The sequence below is a fragment of the Ranitomeya imitator genome, chromosome 1 (assembly GCF_032444005.1).
Source record: "Ranitomeya imitator isolate aRanImi1 chromosome 1, aRanImi1.pri, whole genome shotgun sequence".
NCBI classification, from domain to species: Eukaryota; Metazoa; Chordata; class Amphibia; order Anura; family Dendrobatidae; genus Ranitomeya; species Ranitomeya imitator.
In genome coordinates this window covers 829065685-829078877 of record NC_091282.1, presented here as the reverse complement: position 1 = coordinate 829078877, position 13193 = coordinate 829065685, and the positions used below count along the sequence as shown (strand labels likewise).

Sequence of the window (13193 nt, the reverse complement as noted above, 5' to 3'; positions counted from 1 at the left end):
AAGAGAATCGTAATACAAAGCTTTGATGAAAACTAAAAAGCATGTCAACGGTACCAGGAATTCCCAGCCAGTCTCCCATGCTGGTACTTGCCCAGCCTCAAGTAGCTCAGTATTTGCGATCTGACGAGGGCAGGCCCATTCAGCATAAAGAAGTAATTGACAGATAGGTCTGTAGCACAAATTTGGGTCTTTTCAAGCGGCAAAAAATTGTAAGGGTAAGCTTTGATAAAAACAAAAAGCACGTCAACGGTACCAGGGATTCCCAGCCAGTCTCCCTTGCTGGTACTTGCCCAGCCTCAAGCTGCTTTGCATTCTGACGAGGACAGGCACATTCAGCTTAGAGTGACCATTGACAGATAGTTAGCACCAGTGCGGGTCTTTTCAAGCGGCAAAAAATCGTAAGGGTAAACTTTGATAAAAACAAAAAGCACGTTAACGGTACCAGGGATTCCCAGCCAGTCTCCCATGCTGGTACTTGCCCAGCCTCAAGCAGCTTTGCATTTGCGATCTGACGAGGGCAGGCACATTCAGCTTAGAGTGACCGTTGACAGATAGTTAGCACCAGTGCGGGTCTTTTCAAGCGGAAAAAAATCGTAAGGGTAAGCTTTGATAAAAACAAAAAGCACGTCAACGGTACCAGGGATTCCCAGCCAGTCTCCCATGCTGGTATTTGCCCAGCCTCAAGCTGCTTTGCATTTGCAATCTGACGAGGGCAGGCACATTCAGCTTAGAGTGACCGTTGACAGATAGTTAGCACCAGTGCGGGTCTTTTCAAGCGGAAAAAAATCGTAAGGGTAAGCTTTGATAAAAAAAAAAAGCACGTCAACGGTACCAGGGATTCCCAGCCAGTCTCCCATGCTGGTACTTGCCCAGCCTCAAGCTGCTTTGCATTTGCAATCTGACGAGAGCAGGCACATTCAGCTTAGAGTGACCGTTGACAGATAGTTAGCACCAGTGCGGGTCTTTTCAAGCGGAAAAAAATTGTAAGGGTAAGCTTTGATAAAAACAAAAAGCACGTCAACGGTACCAGGGATTCCCAGCCAGTCTCCCATGCTGGTACTTGCCCAGCCTCAAGCTGCTTTGCATTTGCGATCTGACGAGGGCAGGCACATTCAGCTTAGAGTGACCGTTGGCAGATAGTTAGCACCAGTGCGGGTCTTTTCAAGCGGAAAAAAATCGTAAGGGTAAGCTTTGATAAAAACAAAAAGCACGTCAACGGTACCAGGGATTCCCAGCCAGTCTCCCATGCTGGTACTTGCCCAGCCTCAAGCTGCTTTGCATTTGCGATCTGACGATGGCAGGCACATTCAGCTTAGAGTGACCGTTGACAGATAGTTAGCACCAGTGCGGGTCTTTTCAAGCGGAAAAAAATCGTAAGGGTAAGCTTTGATAAAAACAAAAAGCACGTCAACGGTACCAGGGATTCCCAGCCAGTCTCCCATGCTGGTACTTGCCCAGCCTCAAGCTGCTTTGCATTTGCGATCTGACGAGGGCAGGCACATTCAGCTTAGAGTGACCATTGACAGATAGTTAGCACCAGTGCGGGTCTTTTCAAGCGGAAAAAAATCTTAAGGGTAAGCTTTGATAAAAACAAAAAGCACGTCAACGGTACCAGGGATTCCCAGCCAGTCTCCCATGCTGGTACTTGCCCAGCCTCAAGCTGCTTTGCATTTGCGATCTGACGAGGGCAGGCACATTCAGCTTAGAGTGACCATTGACAGATTGTTAGCACCAGTGCGGGTCTTTTCAAGCGGAAAAAAATCGTAAGGGTAAGCTTTGATAAAAACAAAAAGCACGTCAGCGGTACCAGAGATTCCCAGCCAGTCTCCCATGCTGGTACTTGCCCAGCCTCAAGCTGCTTAGCATTTGCGATCTGACGAGAGCAGGCACATTCAGCTTAGAGTGGCCATTGACAGATAGTGAGCAACTCTGCGGGCCTTTTCAAGAGGAATAGAATCGTAAGGGTAAGCTTTGATGAAAAAAAAAGAAACGTCAATGGCACCAGGGATTCCCAGCCAGTCTCCCATGCTGGTACTTGCCCAGCCTCAAGCTGCTTTGCATTTGCGATCTGACGAGGGCAGGCACATTCAGCTTAGAGTGGCCATTGACAGACAGTTAGCACCTGTGCGGGTCTTTTCAAGCGGAAAAAATCGTAAGTGTAAGCTTTGATAAAAACAAAACAATGTGGGAACCGTGCCAGGGATTCCCTGCCAGTCTACCAAGCTGATACTTGCCCAGCCTCAAGTTACTTTGCATTTGTGATCTGACGAAGGCAGGAACATTGAGCTTAGTGCGGCCATTGATGGATTGTTAGCAACCCCGCAAGTTTTTTCAAGAGGAAGAGAATCGTAATACAAAGCTTTGATGAAAACTAAAAAGCATGTCAACGGTACCAGGAATTCCCAGCCAGTCTCCCATGCTGGTACTTGCCCAGCCTCAAGTTGCTCAGCATTTGCGATCTGACGAGGGCAGGCCCATTCAGCATAAAGAAGTAATTGATAGATAGGTCTGTAGCACAAATTTGGGTCTTTTCAAGCGGCAAAAAATTGTAAGGGTAAGCTTTGATAAAAACAAAAAGCACGTCAACGGTACCAGGGATTCCCAACCAGTCTCCCTTGCTGGTACTTGCCCAGCCTCAAGCTGCTTTGCATTTGCGATCTGACGAGGACAGGCACATTCAGCTTAGAGTGACCATTGACAGATAGTTAGCACCAGTGCGGGTCTTTTCAAGCGGCAAAAAATCGTAAGGGTAAGCTTTGATAAAAACAAAAAGCACGTTAACGGTACCAGGGATTCCCAGCCAGCCTCCCATGCTGGTACTTGCCCAGCCTCAAGCTGCTTTGCATTTGCGATCTGACGAGGGCAGGCACATTCAGCTTAGAGTGACCGTTGACAGATAGTTAGCACCAGTGCGGGTCTTTTCAAGCGGAAAAAAATCGTAAGGGTAAGCTTTGATAAAAACAAAAAGCACGTCAACGGTACCAGGGATTCCCAGCCAGTCTCCCATGCTGGTACTTGCCCAGCCTCAAGCTGCTTTGCATTTGCGATCTGACGAGGGCAGGCACATTCAGCTTAGAGTGACCGTTGACAGATAGTTAGCACCAGTGCGGGTCTTTTCAAGCGGCAAAAAATCGTAAGGGTAAGCTTTGATAAAAACAGAAAGCACGTCAACGGTACCAGGGATTCCCAGCCAGTCTCCCATGCTGGTACTTGCCCAGCCTCAAGCTGCTTTGCATTTGCGATCTGACGAGGGCAGGCACATTCAGCTTAGAGTGACCATTGACAGATAGTTAGCACCAGTGCGGGTCTTTTCAAGCGGAAAAAAATCGTAAGGGTAAGCTTTGATAAAAACAAAAAGCACGTCAACGGTACCAGGGATTCCCAGCCAATCTCCCATGCTGGTACTTGCCCAGCCTCAAGCTGCTTTGCATTTGCGATCTGACGAGGGCAGGCACATTCAGCTTAGAGTGACCGTTGACAGATAGTTAGCACCAGTGCGGGTCTTTTCAAGCGGAAAAAAATCGTAAGGGTAAGCTTTGATAAAAACAAAAAGCACGTCAACGGTACCAGGGATTCCCAGCCAGTCTCCCATGCTGGTACTTGCCCAGCCACAAGCTGCTTAGCATTTGCGATCTGACGAGGGCAGGCACATTCAGCTTAGAGTGACCGTTGACAGATAGTTAGCACCAGTGCGGGTCTTTTCAAGCGGAAAAAAATCGTAAGGGTAAGCTTTGATAAAAACAAAAAGCACGTCAACGGTACCAGGGATTCCCAGCCAGTCTCCCATGCTGGTACTTGCCCAGCCTCAAGCTGCTTTGCATTTGCGATCTGACGAGGGGAGGCACACTCAGCTTAGAGTGACCGTTGACAGATAGTTAGCACCAGTGCGGGTCTTTTCAAGCGGAAAAAAATCGTAAGGGTAAGCTTTGATAAAAACAAAAAGCACGTCAACGGTACCAGGGATTCCCAGCCAGTCTCCCATGCTGGTACTTGCCCAGCCTCAAGCTGCTTTGCATTTGCGATCTGACGAGGGCAGGCACATTCAGCTTAGAGTGACCATTGACAGATAGTTAGCACCAGTGCGGGTCTTTTCAAGCGGAAAAAAATCGTAAGGGTAAGCTTTGATAAAAACAAAAAGCACGTCAACGGTACCAGGGATTCCCAGCCAGTCTCCCATGCTGGTATTTGCCCAGCCTCAAGCTGCTTTGCATTTGCGATCTGACGAGGGCAGAAACATTCAGCTTAGAGTGACCATTGACAGATAGTTAGCACTAGTGCGGGTCTTTTCAAGCGGAAAAAAATCGTAAGGGTAAGCTTTGATAAAAACAAAAAGCACGTCAGCGGTACCAGGGATTCCCAGCCAGTCTCCCATGCTGGTACTTGCCCAGCCTCAAGCTGCTTAGCATTTGCGATCTGACGAGAGCAGGCACATTCAGCTTAGAGTGGCCATTGACAGATAGTGAGCAACTCTGCGGGCCTTTTCAAGAGGAATAGAATCGTAAGGGTAAGCTTTGATGAAAAAAAAAGAAACGTCAATGGCACCAGGGATTCCCAGCAAGTCTCCCATGCTGGTACTTGCCCAGCCTCAAGCTGCTTTGCATTTGCGATCTGACGAGGGCAGGCACATTCAGCTTAGAGTGGCCATTGACAGACAGTTAGCACCTGTGCGGGTCTTTTCAAGCGGAAAAAATCGTAAGTGTAAGCTTTGATAAGAACAAAACAATGTGGGAACCGTGCCAGGGACTCCCTGCCAGTCTACCAAGCTGATACTTGCCCAGCCTCAAGCTACTTTGCATTTGTGATCTGACGAAGGCAGGAACATTGAGCTTAGTGCGGCCATTGATGGATTGTTAGCAACTCCGCAAGTTTTTTCAAGAGGAAGAGAATCGTAATACAAAGCTTTGATGAAAACTAAAAAGCATGTCAACGGTACCAGGAATTCCCAGCCAGTCTCCCATGCTGGTACTTGCCCAGCCTCAAGTAGCTCAGCATTTGCGATCTGACGAGGGCAGGCCCATTCAGCATAAAGAAGTAATTGACAGATAGGTCTGTAGCACAAATTTGGGTCTTTTCAAGCGGAAAAAAATCGTAAGGGTAAGCTTTGATAAAAACAAAAAGCACGTTAACGGTACCAGGGATTCCCAGCCAGTCTCCCATGCTGGTACTTGCCCAGCCTCAAGCTGCTTTGCATTTGCAATCTGACGAGGGCAGGCACATTCAGCTTAGAGTGACCGTTGACAGATAGTTAGCACCAGTGCGGGTCTTTTCAAGCGGAAAAAAATCGTAAGGGTAAGCTTTGATAAAAACAAAAAGCACGTCAACGGTACCAGGGATTCCCAGCCAGTCTCCCATGCTGGTACTTGCCCAGCCTCAAGCTGCTTTGCATTTGCGATCTGACGAGGGCAGGCACATTCAGCTTAGAGTGACCGTTGACAGATAGGTAGCACCAGTGCGGGTCTTTTCAAGCGGAAAAAAATCGTAAGGGTAAGCTTTGATAAAAACAAAAAGCATGTCAACGGTACCAGGGATTCCCAGCCAGTCTCCCATGCTGGTACTTGCCCAGCCTCAAGCTGCTTTGCATTTGCGATCTGACGAGGGCAGGCACATTCAGCTTAGAGTGACCGTTGACAGATAGTTAGCACCAGTGCGGGTCTTTTCAAGCGGAAAAAAATCATAAGGGTAAGCTTTGATAAAAACAAAAAGCACGTCAACGGTACCAGGGATTCCCAGCCAGTCTCCCATGCTGGTACTTGCCCAGCCTCAAGCTGCTTTGCATTTGCGATCTGACGAGAGCAGGCACATTCAGCTTAGAGAGACCGTTGACAGATAGTTAGCACCAGTGCGGGTCTTTTCAAGCGGAAAAAAATCGTAAGGGTAAGCTTTGATAAAAACAAAAAGCACGTCAACGGTACCAGGGATTCCCAGCCAGTCTCCCATGCTGGTACTTGCCCAGCCTCAAGCTGCTTTGCATTTGCGATCTGATGAGGGCAGGCACATTCAGCTTAGAGTGACCGTTGACAGATAGTTAGCACCAGTGCGGGTCTTTTCAAGCGGAAAAAAATCGTAAGGGTAAGCTTTGATAAAAACAAAAAGCACGTCAACGGTACCAGGGATTCCCAGCCAGTCTCCCATGCTGGTACTTGCCCAGCCTCAAGCTGCTTTGCATTTGCGATCTGACGAGGGCAGGCACATTCAGCTTAGAGTGACCGTTGACAGATAGTTAGCACCAGTGCGGGTCTTTTCAAGCGGAAAAAAATCGTAAGGGTAAGCTTTGATAAAAACAAAAAGCACGTCAACGGTACCAGGGATTCACAGCCAGTCTCCCATGCTGGTACTTGCCCAGCCTCAAGCTGCTTTGCATTTGCGATCTGACGAGGGCAGGCACATTCAGCTTAGAGTGACCATTGACAGATCGTTAGCACCAGTGCGGGTCTTTTCAAGCGGAAAAAAATCGTAAGGGTAAGCTTTGATAAAAACAAAAAGCACGTCAGCGGTACCAGGGATTCCCAGCCAGTCTCCCATGCTGGTACTTGCCCAGCCTCAAGCTGCTTAGCATTTGCAATCTGACGAGAGCAGGCACATTCAGCTTAGAGTGGCCACTGACAGATAGTGAGCAACTCTGCGGGCCTTTTCAAGAGGAATAGAATCGTAAGGGTAAGCTTTGATGAAAAAAAAAGAAACGTCAATGGCACCAGGGATTCCCAGCCAGTCTCCCATGCTGGTACTTGCCCAGCCTCAAGCTGCTTTGCATTTGCGATCTGACGAGGGAAGGCACATTCAGCTTAGAGTGGCCATTGACAAACAGTTAGCACCTGTGCGGGTCTTTTCAAGCGGAAAAAATCGTAAGTGTAAGCTTTGATAAAAACAAAACAATGTGGGAACCGTGCCAGAGATTCCCTGCCAGTCTACCAAGCTGATACTTGCCCAGCCTCAAGCTACTTTGCATTTGTGATCTGACGAAGGCAGGAACATTGAGCTTAGTGCGGCCATTGATGGATTGTTAGCAACCCCGCAAGTTTTTTCAAGAGGAAGAGAATCGTAATACAAAGCTTTGATGAAAACTAAAAAGCATGTCAACGGTACCAGGAATTCCCAGCCAGTCTCCCATGCTGGTACTTGCCCAGCCTCAAGTAGCTCAGTATTTGCGATCTGACGAGGGCAGGCCCATTCAGCATAAAGAAGTAATTGACAGATAGGTCTGTAGCACAAATTTGGGTCTTTTCAAGCGGCAAAAAATTGTAAGGGTAAGCTTTGATAAAAACAAAAAGCACGTCAACGGTACCAGGGATTCCCAGCCAGTCTCCCTTGCTGGTACTTGCCCAGCCTCAAGCTGCTTTGCATTTGCGATCTGACGAGGACAGGCACATTCAGCTTAGAGTGACCATTGACAGATAGTTAGCACCAGTGCGGGTCTTTTCAAGCGGAAAAAAATCGTAAGGGTAAGCTTTGATAAAAACAAAAAGCACGTCAACGGTACCAGGGATTCCCAGCCAGTCTCCCATGCTGGTACTTGCCCAGCCTCAAGCTGCTTTGCATTTGCGATCTGACGAGGGCAGGCACATTCAGCTTAGAGTGACCGTTGACAGATAGTTAGCACCAGTGCGGGTCTTTTCAAGCGGAAAAAAATCGTAAAGGTAAGCTTTGATAAAAACAAAAAGCACGTCAATGGTACCAGGGATTCCCAGCCAGTCTCCCATGCTGGTACTTGCCCAGCCTCAAGCTGCTTTGCATTTGCGATCTGACGAGGGCAGGCACATTCAGCTTAGAGCGACCATTGACAGATCGTTAGCACCAGTGCGGGTCTTTTCAAGCGGAAAAAAATCGTAAGGGTAAGCTTTGATAAAAACAAAAAGCACGTCAGCGGTACCAGGGATTCCCAGCCAGTCTCCCATGCTGGTACTTGCCCAGCCTCAAGCTGCTTAGCATTTGCGATCTGACGAGAGCAGGCACATTCAGCTTAGAGTGGCCATTGACAGATAGTGAGCAACTCTGCGGGCCTTTTCAAGAGGAATAGAATCGTAAGGGTAAGCTTTGATGAAAAAAAAAGAAACGTCAATGGCACCAGGGATTCCCAGCCAGTCTCCCATGCTGGTACTTGCCCAGCCTCAAGCTGCTTTGCATTTGCGATCTGACGAGGGCAGGCACATTCAGCTTAGAGTGGCCATTGACAGACAGTTAGCACCTGTGCGGGTCTTTTCAAGCGGAAAAAATCGTAAGTGTAAGCTTTGATAAAAACAAAACAATGTGGGAACCGTGCCAGGGATTCCCTGCCAGTCTACCAAGCTGATACTTGCCCAGCCTCAAGCTACTTTGCATTTGTGATCTGACGAAGGCAGGAACATTGAGCTTAGTGCGGCCATTGATGGATTGTTAGCAACCCCGCAAGTTTTTTCAAGAGGAAGAGAATCGTAATACAAAGCTTTGATGAAAACTAAAAAGCATGTCAACGGTACCAGGAATTCCCAGCCAGTCTCCCATGCTGGTACTTGCCCAGCCTCAAGTAGCTCAGCATTTGCGATCTGACGAGGGCAGGCCCATTCAGCATAAAGAAGTAATTGACAGATAGGTCTGTAGCACAAATTTGGGTCTTTTCAAGCGGCAAAAAATTGTAAGGGTAAGCTTTGATAAAAACAAAAAGCACGTCAACGGTACCAGGAATTCCCAGCCAGTCTCCCTTGCTGGTACTTGCCCAGCCTCAAGCTGCTTTGCATTTGCGATCTGACGAGGACAGGCACATTCAGCTTAGAGTGACCATTGACAGATCGTTAGCACCAGTGCGGGTCTTTTCAAGCGGCAAAAAATCATAAGGGTAAGCTTTGATAAAAACAAAAAGCACGTTAACGGTACCAGTGATTCCCAGCCAGTCTCCCATGCTGGTACTTGCCCAGCCTCAAGCTGCTTTGCATTTGCGATCTGACGAGGGCAGGCACATTCAGCTTAGAGTGACCGTTGACAGATAGTTAGCACCAGTGCGGGTCTTTTCAAGCGGAAAAAAATCGTAAGGGTAAGCTTTGATAAAAACAAAAAGCACGTCAACGGTACCAGGGATTCCCAGCCAGTCTCCCATGCTGGTACTTGCCCAGCCTCAAGCTGCTTTGCATTTGCGATCTGACGAGGGCAGGCACATTCAGCTTAGAGTGACCGTTGACAGATAGTTAGCACCAGTGCGGGTCTTTTCAAGCGGAAAAAAATCGTAAGGGTAAGCTTTGATAAAAACAAAAAGCACGTCAACGGTACCAGGGATTCCAAGCCAGTCTCCCATGCTGGTACTTGCCCAGCCTCAAGCTGCTTTGCATTTGTGATCTGACGAGGGCAGGCACATTCAGCTTAGAGTGACCATTGACAGATCGTTAGCACCAGTGCGGGTCTTTTCAAGCGGAAAAAAATCGTAAGGGTAAGCTTTGATAAAAACAAAAAGCACGTCAGCGGTACCAGGGATTCGCAGCCAGTCTCCCATGCTGGTACTTGCCCAGCCTCAAGCTGCTTAGCATTTGCGATCTGACGAGAGCAGGCACATTCAGCTTAGAGTGGCCAATGACAGAAAGTGAGCAACTCTGCGGGCCTTTTCAAGAGGAATAGAATCGTAAGGGTAAGCTTTGATGAAAAAAAAAGAAACGTCAATGGCACCAGGGATTCCCAGCCAGTCTCCCATGCTGGTACTTGCCCAGCCTCAAGCTGCTTTGCATTTGCGATCTGACGAGAGCAGGCACATTCAGCTTAGAGTGGCCATTGACAGACAGTTAGCACCTGTACGGGTCTTTTCAAGCGGAAAAAATCATAAGTGTAAGCTTTGATAAAAACAAAACAATGTGGGAACGGTGCCAGGGATTCCCTGCCAGTCTACCAAGCTGATACTTGCCCAGCCTCAAGCTACTTTGCATTTGTGATCTGACGAAGGCAGGAACATTGAGCTTAGTGCGGCCATTGATGGATTGTTAGCAACCCCGCAAGTTTTTTCAAGAGGAAGAGAATCGTAATACAAAGCTTTGATGAAAACTAAAAAGCATGTCAACGGTACCAGGAATTCCCAGCCAGTCTCCCATGCTGGTACTTGCCCAGCCTCAAGTAGCTCAGCATTTGCGATCTGACGAGGGCAGGCCCATTCAGCATAAAGAAGTAATTGACAGATAGGTCTGTAGCACAAATTTGGGTCTTTTCAAGCGGCAAAAAATTGTAAGGGTAAGCTTTGATAAAAACAAAAAGCACGTCAACGGTACCAGGGATTCCCAGCCAGTCTCCCTTGCTGGTACTTGCCCAGCCTCAAGCTGCTTTGCATTTGCGATCTGACGAGGACAGGCACATTCAGCTTAGAGTGACCATTGACAGATAGTTAGCACCAGTGCGGGTCTTTTCAAGCGGCAAAATATCGTAAGGGTAAGCTTTGATAAAAACAAAAAGCACGTCAGCGGTACCAGGGATTCCCAGCCAGTCTCCCATGCTGGTACTTGCCCAGCCTCAAGCTGCTTTGCATTTGCGATCTGACGAGGGCAGGCACATTCAGCTTAGAGTGACCATTGACAGATAGTTAGCACCAGTGCGGGTCTTTTCAAGCGGAAAAAAATCGTAAGGGTAAGCTTTGATAAAAACAAAAAGCACGTCAATGGTACCAGGAATTCCCAGCCAGTCTCCCATGCTGGTACTTGCCCAGCCTCAAGCTGCTTTGCATTTGCGATCTGACGAGGGCAGGCACATTCAGCTTAGAGTGACCGTTGACAGATAGTTAGCACCAGTGCGGGTCTTTTCAAGCGGAAAAAAATCGTAAGGGTAAGCTTTGATAAAAACAAAAAGCACGTCAACGGTACCAGGGATTCCCAGCCACTCTCCCATGCTGGTACTTGCCCAGCCTCAAGCTGCTTTGCATTTGCGATCTGACGAGGGCAGGCACATTCAGCTTAGAGTGACCATTGACAGATCGTTAGCACCAGTGCGGGTCTTTTCAAGCGGAAAAAAATCGTAAGGGTAAGCTTTGATAAAAACAAAAAGCACGTCAGCGGTACCAGGGATTCCCAGCCAGTCTCCCATGCTGGTCCTTGCCAAGCCTCATGCTGCTTAGCATTTGCGATCTGACGAGAGCAGGCACATTCAGCTTAGAGTGGCCATTGACAGATAGTGAGCAACTCTGCGGGCCTTTTCAAGAGGAATAGAATCGTAAGGGTAAGCTTTGATGAAAAAAAAAGAAACGTCAATGGCATCAGGGATTCCCAGCCAGTCTCCCATGCTGGTACTTGCCCAGCCTCAAGCTGCTTTGCATTTGCGATCTGACGAGGGCAGGCACATTCAGCTTAGAGTGGCCATTGACAGACAGTTAGCACCTGTGCGGGTCTTTTCAAGCGGAAAAAATCGTAAGTGTAAGCTTTGATAAAAACAAAACAATGTGGGAACCGTGCCAGGGATTCCCTGCCAGTCTACCAAGCTGATACTTGCCCAGCCTCAAGCTACTTTGCATTTGTGATCTGACGAAGGCAGGAACATTGAGCTTAGTGCGGCCATTGATGGATTGTTAGCAACCCCGCAAGTTTTTTCAAGAGGAAGAGAATCGTAATACAAACCTTTGATGAAAACTAAAAAGCATGTCAACGGTACCAGGAATTCCCAGCCAGTCTCCCATGCTGGTACTTGCCCAGCCTCAAGTAGCTCAGTATTTGCGATCTGACGAGGGCAGGCCCATTCAGCATAAAGAAGTAATTGACAGATAGGTCTGTAGCACAAATTTGGGTCTTTTCAAGCGGCAAAAAATTGTAAGGGTAAGCTTTGGTAAAAACAAAAAGCACGTCAACGGTACCAGGGATTCCCAGCCAGTCTCCCTTGCTGGTACTTGCCCAGCCTCAAGCTGCTTTGCATTTGCGATCTGACGAGGACAGGCACATTCAGCTTAGAGTGACCATTGACAGATAGTTAGCACCAGTGCGGGTCTTTTCAAGCGGCAAAAAATCGTAAGGGTAAGCTTTGATAAAAACAAAAAGCACGTTAACGGTACCAGGGATTCCCAGCCAGTCTCCCATGCTGGTACTTGCCCAGCCTCAAGCTGCTTTGCATTTGCGATCTGACGAGGGCAGGCACATTCAGCTTAGAGTGACCGTTGACAGATAGTTAGCACCAGTGCGGGTCTTTTCAAGCGGAAAAAAATCGTAAGGGTAAGCTTTGATAAAAACAAAAAGCACGTCAACGGTACCAGGGATTCCCAGCCAGTCTCCCATGCTGGTACTTGCACAGCCTCAAGCTGCTTTGCATTTGCGATCTGACGAGGGCAGGCACATTCAGCTTAGAGTGACCGTTGACAGATAGTTAGCACCAGTGCGGGTCTTTTCAAGCGGAAAAAAATCGTAAGGGTAAGCTTTGATAAAAACAAAAAGCACGTCAACGGTACCAGGGATTCCCAGCCAGTCTCCCATGCTGGTACTTGCCCAGCCTCAAGCTGCTTTGCATTTGCGATCTGACGATGGCAGGCACATTCAGCTTAGAGTGACCGTTGACAGATAGTTAGCACCAGTGCGGGTCTTTTCAAGCGGAAAAAAATCGTAAGGGTAAGCTTTGATAAAAACATAAAGCACGTCAACGGTACCAGGGATTCCCAGCCAGTCTCCCATGCTGGTACTTGCCCAGCCTCAAGCTGCTTTGCATTTGCGATCTGACGAAGGCAGGCACATTCAGCTTAGAGTGACCATTGACAGATCGTTAGCACCAGTGCGGGTCTTTTCAAGCGGAAAAAAATCGTAAGGGTAAGCTTTGATAAAAACAAAAAGCACGTCAGCGGTACCAGGGATTCCCAGCCAGTCTCCCATGCTGGTACTTGCCCAGCCTCAAGCTGCTTAGCATTTGCAATCTGACGAGAGCAGGCACATTCAGCTTAGAGTGGCCATTGACAGTTAGTGAGCAACTCTGCGGGCCTTTTCAAGAGGAATAGAATCGTAAGGGTAAGCTTTGATGAAAAAAAAGAAACGTCAATGGCACCAGGGATTCCCAGCCAGTCTCCCTTGCTGGTCCTTGCCCAGCCTCAAGCTGCTTTGCATTTGCGATCTGACGAGGGCAGGCACATTCAGCTTAGAGTGGCCATTGACAGACAGTTAGCACCTGTGCGGGTCTTTTCAAGCGGAAAAAATCGTAAGTGTAAGCTTTGATAAAAACAAAACAATGTGGGAACCGTGCCAGGGATTCCCTGCCAGTCTACCAAGCTGATACTTGCCCAGCCTCAA

At 48.1% G+C, this 13193-nt stretch overlaps 1 pseudogene; it reads right to left on the bottom strand.

The window, feature by feature from the left end:
- Positions 1-5510: 5510 nt before the first annotated feature.
- On the bottom strand, positions 5511-5629 carry LOC138659745 (5S ribosomal RNA; annotated as a pseudogene).
- Between the last annotated feature and the right edge of the window lie 7564 nt (positions 5630-13193).